This window comes from Bidens hawaiensis, unplaced genomic scaffold (genome assembly GCF_021521415.1).
Source record: "Bidens hawaiensis isolate Kalapana, Puna unplaced genomic scaffold, B.hawaiensis_p1.1 tig00020883_1, whole genome shotgun sequence".
Classification (NCBI taxonomy): domain Eukaryota; kingdom Viridiplantae; phylum Streptophyta; class Magnoliopsida; order Asterales; family Asteraceae; genus Bidens; species Bidens hawaiensis.
The window spans coordinates 119521-128565 of NW_027493211.1; the positions used below are offsets into that span (position 1 = coordinate 119521).

Sequence of the window (9045 nt, forward strand, 5' to 3'; positions counted from 1 at the left end):
ACCATTTGTTATAAAGATAATAACATATGTGACAGAAGCAGAAAACATAAGTATCAAATGATACTTAACTTTCCTAAACCATGTCTATTTGTTGTTTTAACTTTACCAGGCCATGACATGAGCGAGATCACTCACATTTGCAACTTCAAATTCCGACACACTCCACAAAGGCTCTACCAAAACTATGCACGTACAAGGGCCTAACTGTGATACCCGAACGAAGGTGTCTAAACTAATTGCCCGTACGAGGAGCCTGGACTGACCCATGGACTGATTGCTTTAGCATATAAAACTTTCAAACTTTAAATTTACGTTAACACAATCATGTACGTACATCAGCCCAAAGCATATAAAGAATAAGAGATCTAGAACTCACCTATTCTACTAACACTTTACCGGGTATATTTCGTGTGAATTTGACTCTTGGATGACTGTACAAGGTCCAGTTACATTCATTAAAATACATAAAGTGCAAAACATGTATTTCTTTTTCATGAAGACACTTCGTGTGATAGGCACTTTGCATGAATGATGCTTCAAGAGATGGACATTTCGCATAATTTGTCAGTTACATACTAATGATATTATGAGAATCAACCATTTGCGAATACATGTTTATGATAAGTGCCACTAGGCGAACATCATATTTATGTGAGCTACTGATTATGCAAACTACTAGTTATGCAAGGTTCTACTTAAGCGAATTGTTATTATGCGAAACATCTAATTCTAGGAATCACTCTAAAATGTGAACTCGCTGTTTTGTGAACTACTACGATCTGATCTTAACAAAACTATGCCTCAAGACCTTTCATGAACCCGATCTAGATCCGATTGATTTAGATTATGAAAGGGTTTGGGTTTGTTGGTTTCCATTGACTGAACCCTAGTGAAGAGTGATACCTTCAAGATTTGGTTTCCCTATATTGATCCTAGTGAAGAGTGATCCCTTTTGAAATGATGAGCTCGGACTTTGAGATTGTTGGGACAATAATGGTTTAAACTTTAATCAACCTTAATGTTTTGACTTAACTAAGACAATGTGACATAAAATAGTATTAGTTCGTCATTGATGCTATATATCCCTTAATACTTTATTGGTCATCATTAGTCACAATTAAGTTATAATAAGACTTAATAAAAACTATGCACATTTAAGATCAAAGATTAGTAAAATTATCAAGTCCACGTGTGTAAAGGGTTAAATCAAGATTTCTACACCAACATAAGATGAATAAAATACAAGACCAATCCATGGAAGATAAATTAACAACTTAGTCAAAAATAGATTGTTAGTTTTATAAAATTAGGATAAGTATATAAAAATATATTTAAGCACAATTGTTTAAAAACATAATATTTCAAATAAAAATATTAATTAAAAGCCGTATTCCTCTTTGGGTATGTCTTCCACTCAAACTTTTCCTTTAAGACATAACCACCGTAAAGGAACAAGTCAAATTCATAAACGACAAATCATGGAGTTTTGGTTGAACTCACTATATCATGTTTAACCAAATTTGTGCAAAACTTGGTTCTCACTCTACGGGGAAGTGGGAAGTGAAAGTGATAGTTTCTCACATGTGTCGGTCAACCTAATGAAGCCAAATCTGAAGAAAATGACTACACATAATGCTCACATTGCAAAACCTAATCTGAAGTGGACTGGGCGTCCACGGTCACTTGTAGCGATCATGAAAACAACAGTAGGGAGTCCGGTCACTTATTCAAATTAAGTATTCGGCCATTTGTTCTACAACATTTTCACACACACTTCAAGGTTAATCTTTTCCATATTCAAGTCTAGTCAAGCTTTAATTATCTAGAGGAGAAATTTAAATTGTCACACCCCAACCTATGACGGAACATGCCGACGCACGAAAATATTGTATCGTAGCTCAAAAGACACTAATTTAAATTACACATGTCAATATTTAAATTATTCATTTCATATATCAGTACGCAAAACACAAACATTGTTCTCAAAAGAAATAACATTACAATCGAATATTTAAACATAAATCAATGACTTAAAAGTAATTTGCTCTTTATTCATCATGCAACCTAATGCATATTCTAAAACTCCAACACTTGCTTCATCCTAAAAAACTACATGCGTCATGCGTGAAAATATATATATTTGTCAACATAAAGTTGAGCAAGTAATCACAAAATTTTGTATATAATAATATTGAAAATGAAAATTTATTGCGATAAACATGAATTACAACAATTAATATAAAAATATTATTAAAGGGCCATCGTCCCAACGGGTCGTGTTACTCCGGTGGTGTATAATCATACTAATGAGGGTGAGGATGAGATACCAACAACCATAACTCAAAAATAAACACATAGACATATTCACACGTATCAATTAATTGAGCAATTGCATATCTACGCAAATGGTGGAATCGTAGTGAAAACTATAGTATGTTTAACTTGTGAACGCATAACGCCCAAAAAATATAAAATGGTAAAAAGGAGGATGTGAATTACTCACCTTATCAAGTGAATTGACGATGATGAGATGGCGATAAAAGTTAATATATAAACGGTCAATTTACTCGAGATACATCAACAAAAGTCCCTAGTTAATGATGATATTAATTAATTACAAATGAAAAAACTTATGACGAATTTGGGGATTATAGGGTTTTAAGTAAAATATTAATTTAACTATCGTAATTATTATTATTATTATAGTTATTATTTGTATTATTATTATGATTAATATTATTATCATGCATTTAGGTTTGATTCTTTATACATAAATAAATATTAATTGTTGATAACTAAATGATTAATAATATATATATATATATTAACGGCGTAGTTAAACGAGTTTCGAATGTTATTAGGTCATTAGTTCGGTTTAATAAGCGAGTGTAGTAAAAGATTTTATTATTGTATTTGCTTTTATATAAAGGTTTATAAAGGGTTATGAGTTATAAATAAATACAAAAAAATGACCATAACCGGGATCCGGTTAATTACGATGGCGTTTATCTAATGTTATATATGTGTGTAATAATAAAACAAATTGATTAAAAATGGTTATATATGTGTAATAATAAAAAAATATATTGATTAAATATGCATTTAAAAAATAAAACTCCAAAACTGGGCCTTGAGGGACTTAAACCCGTGCCCCTAGGCCAGTTCAAGTGTCTTAACAATCATGCACCTGCCACTGGGCAGGTGTTTGACTCATTTATAACATGAAACCAATTAAATATATACCTAAACCAGTTTCTGTTCTTCCTCAATATAAACCCTATAACTGAAAACGCATTATTTACTAATTGTTAAGAAAAATTGAAATAGGGTTATTGTTAATTGATAAAAGACGAACTAAATACATGTAACAATTACCGAAAATGGTGACGAATAGAGGGTGAACGACGAGTTAGGGATCACGGCTCGAGCTTGGTTTCAAAACTGATATTAATGAATTAGTATGTTGCAATTAGGTTAGAGGTTTGTGTTGTGGTATTGCAGAAATGGTGTGGTAAAATTTAATTGAATTATAGCTTGGTATTTATAGTGTAACAAGTCTGATTAGGCCACGGTAAGCCATTAAACATATTAGCTATCAAATGTTAATCATTTTCCATGATTAAAGTGTCGGTGAGATTAGTTTGTGAACAAGGAACGATTTGGCAAACTCAATTTTATTAATTATCCCATGAATTAAGGATCAAGAAAGTTGGGGTGTGTGTGTGTGTCGGCGACGGGAGGGAAGAGGAAGAAGAATATTTTGAGAAAACCTTGCAAATTTGTCCATGGTCTTTGGTGTTGGACGCAACAGGGGTTAAAATATTTAGTTAGGGGTGTTTTATGTATATGTTTTAATAGTTATTACTTAAACAGGTTTCTGTTCTTCCCCAAAATAAACCGTATAACTGAAAACGCATTATTTACTCATTGTTAATCAAAATTGATATAGGGTTATTGTTAATAGATGAAAGACGAACTAAATACATGTAACAATTACCGGGAATGGTGACGAATTGAGGGTGAACGACGAGTTAGGGCTCACGGCTCGAGCTTGGTATCAAAACTGATATTCATGAATTAGTATGTTACAATTAGGTTAGAGGTTTGTGTCATGGTATTGCAAAGATGGTGTGGTAAAGTTTAATTGAATTTTAGCTTGGTATTTATAGTGTAACAAATCGATTTAGGCCGTGGTTCATCATTAAACATATTAGCTATCAAATGTTAATCATTTTCCATGATTAAAGTGTCGGTGAGATTAGTATATGTTTCAATAGTTATTATTAAATTAAATAAAAATTAAAACAGTAAAAAAAAAATACTAAATGCATTTGAAACTTTATTGACGGATTAATCGAATACGAACCCAGTCAGGTAACAGTTACAAATACAAGAAAACGAAAATCCAAAATGTTACAAAAATGTATAGCAAAAAGAAGAGCGTTTTCATAGATATCATCCAACTATTCTTACTTGTATTTTAAGGGGTTAATACTAGAGTATGTTCTAGTGTTTTTACACGGAAGGAATCATCATTTTGTTGATAATTTGAGAGTGGAACGCACTATCTTAACATAGTGTAGTCTTGTATTGGTTTGGGAATCTATCTTGATATATATTTGTTTAATTGCTAGGTGAAGACTCACTAGCTTAATATAGTGAGATTAGAATAAGTACTTTGTGTGCTTGGTAAAGAATGTGATCACTCCTTTTAAAAAGTGAGACGTTTGTATTGGTGATCCCTACCATTTTAAGGAAATGACTAGTGAAGAACACTCTTGGTCAGGAGATCAAGGAGAGGACGTAGGGTGGATTAGTTAACGTCCACTTGAACCTCTTTAAATCTGGTTGTATCATCTCTAACTCTTAAATTATTACTATTTCTTGTTTAATTTTATAAATTGTGAAAATAGTTTAATAAAGTCATTAGCTCATTAAAATCGGATTAAAACCCAAGAAAAACCAGCCCCCCCCCCCCCCCCTCTCTAGATTTCTACATAGACCAAGCTCAAAACCTGAATTCGAGTTGATCAAATGAAGGTGAAAAATTATGGTGAAGGATATTTTTTTAAAGAATAAGATATTTATACTAACGATGCCCCACCTTGACGTGGGAGCGATTCCTAGGAAGGGAGCATACGTTACCAAATTGAAACCAATATTAGAATCAGTTTTCTAGTCTAATTCTTATTCCGGGTCGTTCAGTGGCGAAGTTTGGACTAAGACATCGGGCGGGCGGACTCAAAATGTATAAAGAATTTCAAAAAATGGAGGGGGTCGGGCTCAATTTTTCGGCCGGAAACGGCTAAATTTACACTAAGTATAAAAATTTCGGATGAAAACAGGTAAATTTATACTATTACGCAAAAAAACCAGGGCCCCTCACTAACCCTTGCCACTGGGGTCGTCCACGGTTAGCATCCGGTTAACAAGACAACTTGTAACATATTTGTGGAATTTGGCGTTGACCACGCCTCGTGCCTTTGGGCACAGTCCATGCGCCCGGCCTATGATTTAAGCCTATAAAATGAAGTTCCTTTATACATTGCTATAAATAGAATGTGGTCAAGTTAAAATTCATAGACCCTGAAATTATTGCATCAAGTTGTTCGCGTCGAGTTCTTGTGTGCATATTTTAGAGAAAATCTACTAGATTGCCATCGTTTTTGCTAAACGTTGAATGCTATTGGTATTGTAATCTATCTTTAAAAAACTTTACCATGTGCTGATTTTGCAAATGAAGTTTATATATATATATATATATGTGAGGTTTGTAGGTGAAGTCTGGATTTGCAAACCTCTCACAAACTAACCATATGGGTCACTCCTCGATCATGGACACATATATAATCTATATATACAATAATTTTTAATAGTGTTTTTAGATGTTTGTTATTGTAGAAAAGTGAATGTTTTTTTAATGAACTTTGAAATATGATGCCGCTGTTTGAGAATACGTTTCAGATGCTCTTGTAGTCGAAAATTGGTCATTGCTGGCCTAAACTTAATACGTAGCTTCAAAAATAATTTTTCTTTATTCTCCAAGGATGTTTATATTTCTATAAACGAAATTTATAAAAGGAGACAAAAGCTAATGATCGAAGTGTTTGATTAAATATGATATCGGAATCCAAATTATTAAGTTAATTTGCATTTACCCATATTATAATCTAACTAGATGATAAACTTTTATTCCAATTAAAGACCTAAAATCCTTTCAGCATCACCTGCTTGAGGATTGTCCAAGCTGTTTAAACACACTTGCATGCAACACTTCTACATGTTTACATAAACTTCAATTATTAACCCTAATCAAGAGGGACCTTGACTGGGTACCGACCAAAGCAGTCCGACCATGCTTCGCCGATGCAACCACCTGGAGGTATTGTCTTCAACGCTCTCCAAACCACACTGTTAGCCTTGAAACCAGACCCTAATGCAATCTGCCAAACACGATCCCCCTTCGAAACCCGACCTTTAGCCTCCATGTAACCCAACTCATACCAACAGGAACTACTTGACGTGTTTCCAAACCGATGCAACGTCATCCTAGATGGCTCCATATCCCACTCCGTTGGATTCAAGTTCTTCTTAATCTCATTCAACACCGCCTTACCACCCGCATGTACACAAAAATGCTCGAAAGCAAGCTTGAAATTGGGCACATATGGATTTACTTTCATCCTGAGTACCTTCTTTTGCACTAGAGTCATAAGGAAAAATAACTGCTCGGAAAATGGTAACACCAAAGGTCCTAAAGTTGTTATATTTGTCTTTAGAGCGTCTCCAGCAACCGTCATTAGGTCCCGAGAGAGTGAAATACCAAGAATACCCGTGTCATCTTCTCTTTGTTGCACGCTATTGTAGCTATTATCAACATATGCTTTATGGGTTCGAATCAAATGGGCTAACTCGTATTTGGATAGGGCACGATCAGTGTTCTTGTTAGAGAGCATCATGGCAGCACCTCCCATCCGGAAAAGGCAGTTTCCTAAAATCATGGAGCGATCATTGCCAAAGTACCAATAGAGTGAGAGGCATTCAATGCTCAAAACAACAGCGTACGTGTCAGGGTGAGTCTTGAGGAGATTTCTGGCTAAGTCGATAGATATAAGACCCGCACTACAACCCATTCCACTCAAGTTGTAGGCCAAGATATCAGGTTTGAGGTTATAATGGTTAACGACCATGGAGGTTAAAGACGGGTTAGGATTGAAGCCACTACAGTTCACAATCAGAATACCAATATCTTGTGGTGAAATTCTAGTCTTTCGAAATAAAGAGTCGAGTGCACCATACATGACCATCTCGGCCTCAGCTAGAGTAGCCTCCCAATTTAATACCGGGGGCTGACTCGCAGGCCCTGGGGGGATGTATGTCTCGTCCCCTAATCCGGAATTGGTCATGACGCGTTCTTGAAAATAAATCGTGTCTTGATTGAAAACTCCGATGTCTTTGGGGCCTTTCAAGATGCTTTCAATGGGCTTTTTAAGGTGGTCTTCGGGTTTAAAGCAAGTGAAGTCAACAAGGTAGGTTGGTATTGAACGTTTTGCAAAGTAAACTTGTGAAATAATAAAGAGGGTGCTGATGATTGATAAATGGTGGAGTCTGAAGTGAAGGATAGGGAGAGTGATATGAATGAGAACTAACGGGAGCAAAAGTGAATAGCCATGGGTAAGTTTCATGTATTTGAGCTCTAAATCTTGTAAGAAACTCGTTACTTTTATATGGAATTTGCTGCTAACATTGGCCATTAAGAGATGAAAGGCTAAACAAGTGAGATGCATGAGGGAAGGAGTTCACTTATAAAGGGAAAGAAAATTAAAGTTGGAGGTGATAAAGGAAGTCTATTCTAAACTATCAATGCTAAATTATTGATCTAATCAAGCCCAATCTATAAAGAAAAAAACTAGTGTTGGAAAAGTGATTGTCTTTCACTCAATCATTCAATACAAATGATTGATATATCCAGGTTAATTGAAAAAAATGTATGTGAAGGAAGTTAATTTAGGTTCGTTAAAATGTCTTGTAGAAAAAAAATTATAATGAACTGATTAGAGAAAAGATTTAAAATAAACGATGTTTGTAAATATATTGCATGGTTAGGTGGATATGGTTGTTGAGGAAGTAAAGATTACGAGCTTCTTATGAATTAAAAATATGGCTTATGAGAGACCTCACATGGGAAAATTGGCATCGGTTTAACGTGTAGTTTTGTTTTTGGTTGTTGTAGTTGGTGTTTGAGGTCTTGGTTGTATTGGTGTTCTTTTTGGTGATTTATATATGTTTTGTTTCTAGCGTCTTGCTAGCTAGTCGTTCAAAAACAAGGTAGATATGGTAAAACCGTCGTGATTTCTAGATATTGTGTTAAAACATGCACAAAAGTCACAACAAGGGTGCAAAATTTTAACACTGTTGGGTTTCGTAGGCCTTTCGGTGTAGGCCCGGTTTATTATTTGAAGTCCAAAGGGCAGGCCCGGCCCGGTTTGGATTTCTTGTTTATTAAGATACTAACCCTAGTTGCATCTCTATATATATGATTGTTATGTGCTTGTAATCATTGTCACTCAATAAAGATATACCTAGTTGCCACCCGTGGACGTAGGTCAGTTTAGACCGAACCACGTTAAATCCTCGTGTCGTTTATTGCTTTCGCGTGTGTGTTCAGTTTCGTGTGTGCGCTTAATCCTAACAAGTGGTATCAGAGGTTAGGTTTGTTACACACCGGAGAACACGTTGACGTTTCCTGTACTGTCGCGTCACCGCTAGAAGTCGCTAGAGTTTCGCCGCCACCGCAGTCCGTTTCTCGCCGCCGCAGTAGTGCCGCTAGAACCGACCGTCGCGGATCTGAGTTGCAGGTTTTTGTTCTGAAAGTCATTCACGCATCGCATCACCACCGTTTGAGCACCACTAGAACAATCGTTTATCAGCACGTCAACGTTCAGTCTCAGCCGTGTATTGTTTCGGGCAGATTTTAGTCGACAAAACTGAAGAGGAAGATCAGCCGCTAGATCTCATCGTCGTACATAGGAGATTGTCGTGATT

At 35.4% G+C, this 9045-nt stretch overlaps 1 pseudogene; it reads right to left on the minus strand.

Moving 5' to 3' along the window:
* Positions 1-6200: 6200 nt before the first annotated feature.
* Positions 6201-7879, minus strand: LOC143561871 (3-ketoacyl-CoA synthase 1 pseudogene; annotated as a pseudogene).
* Between the last annotated feature and the right edge of the window lie 1166 nt (positions 7880-9045).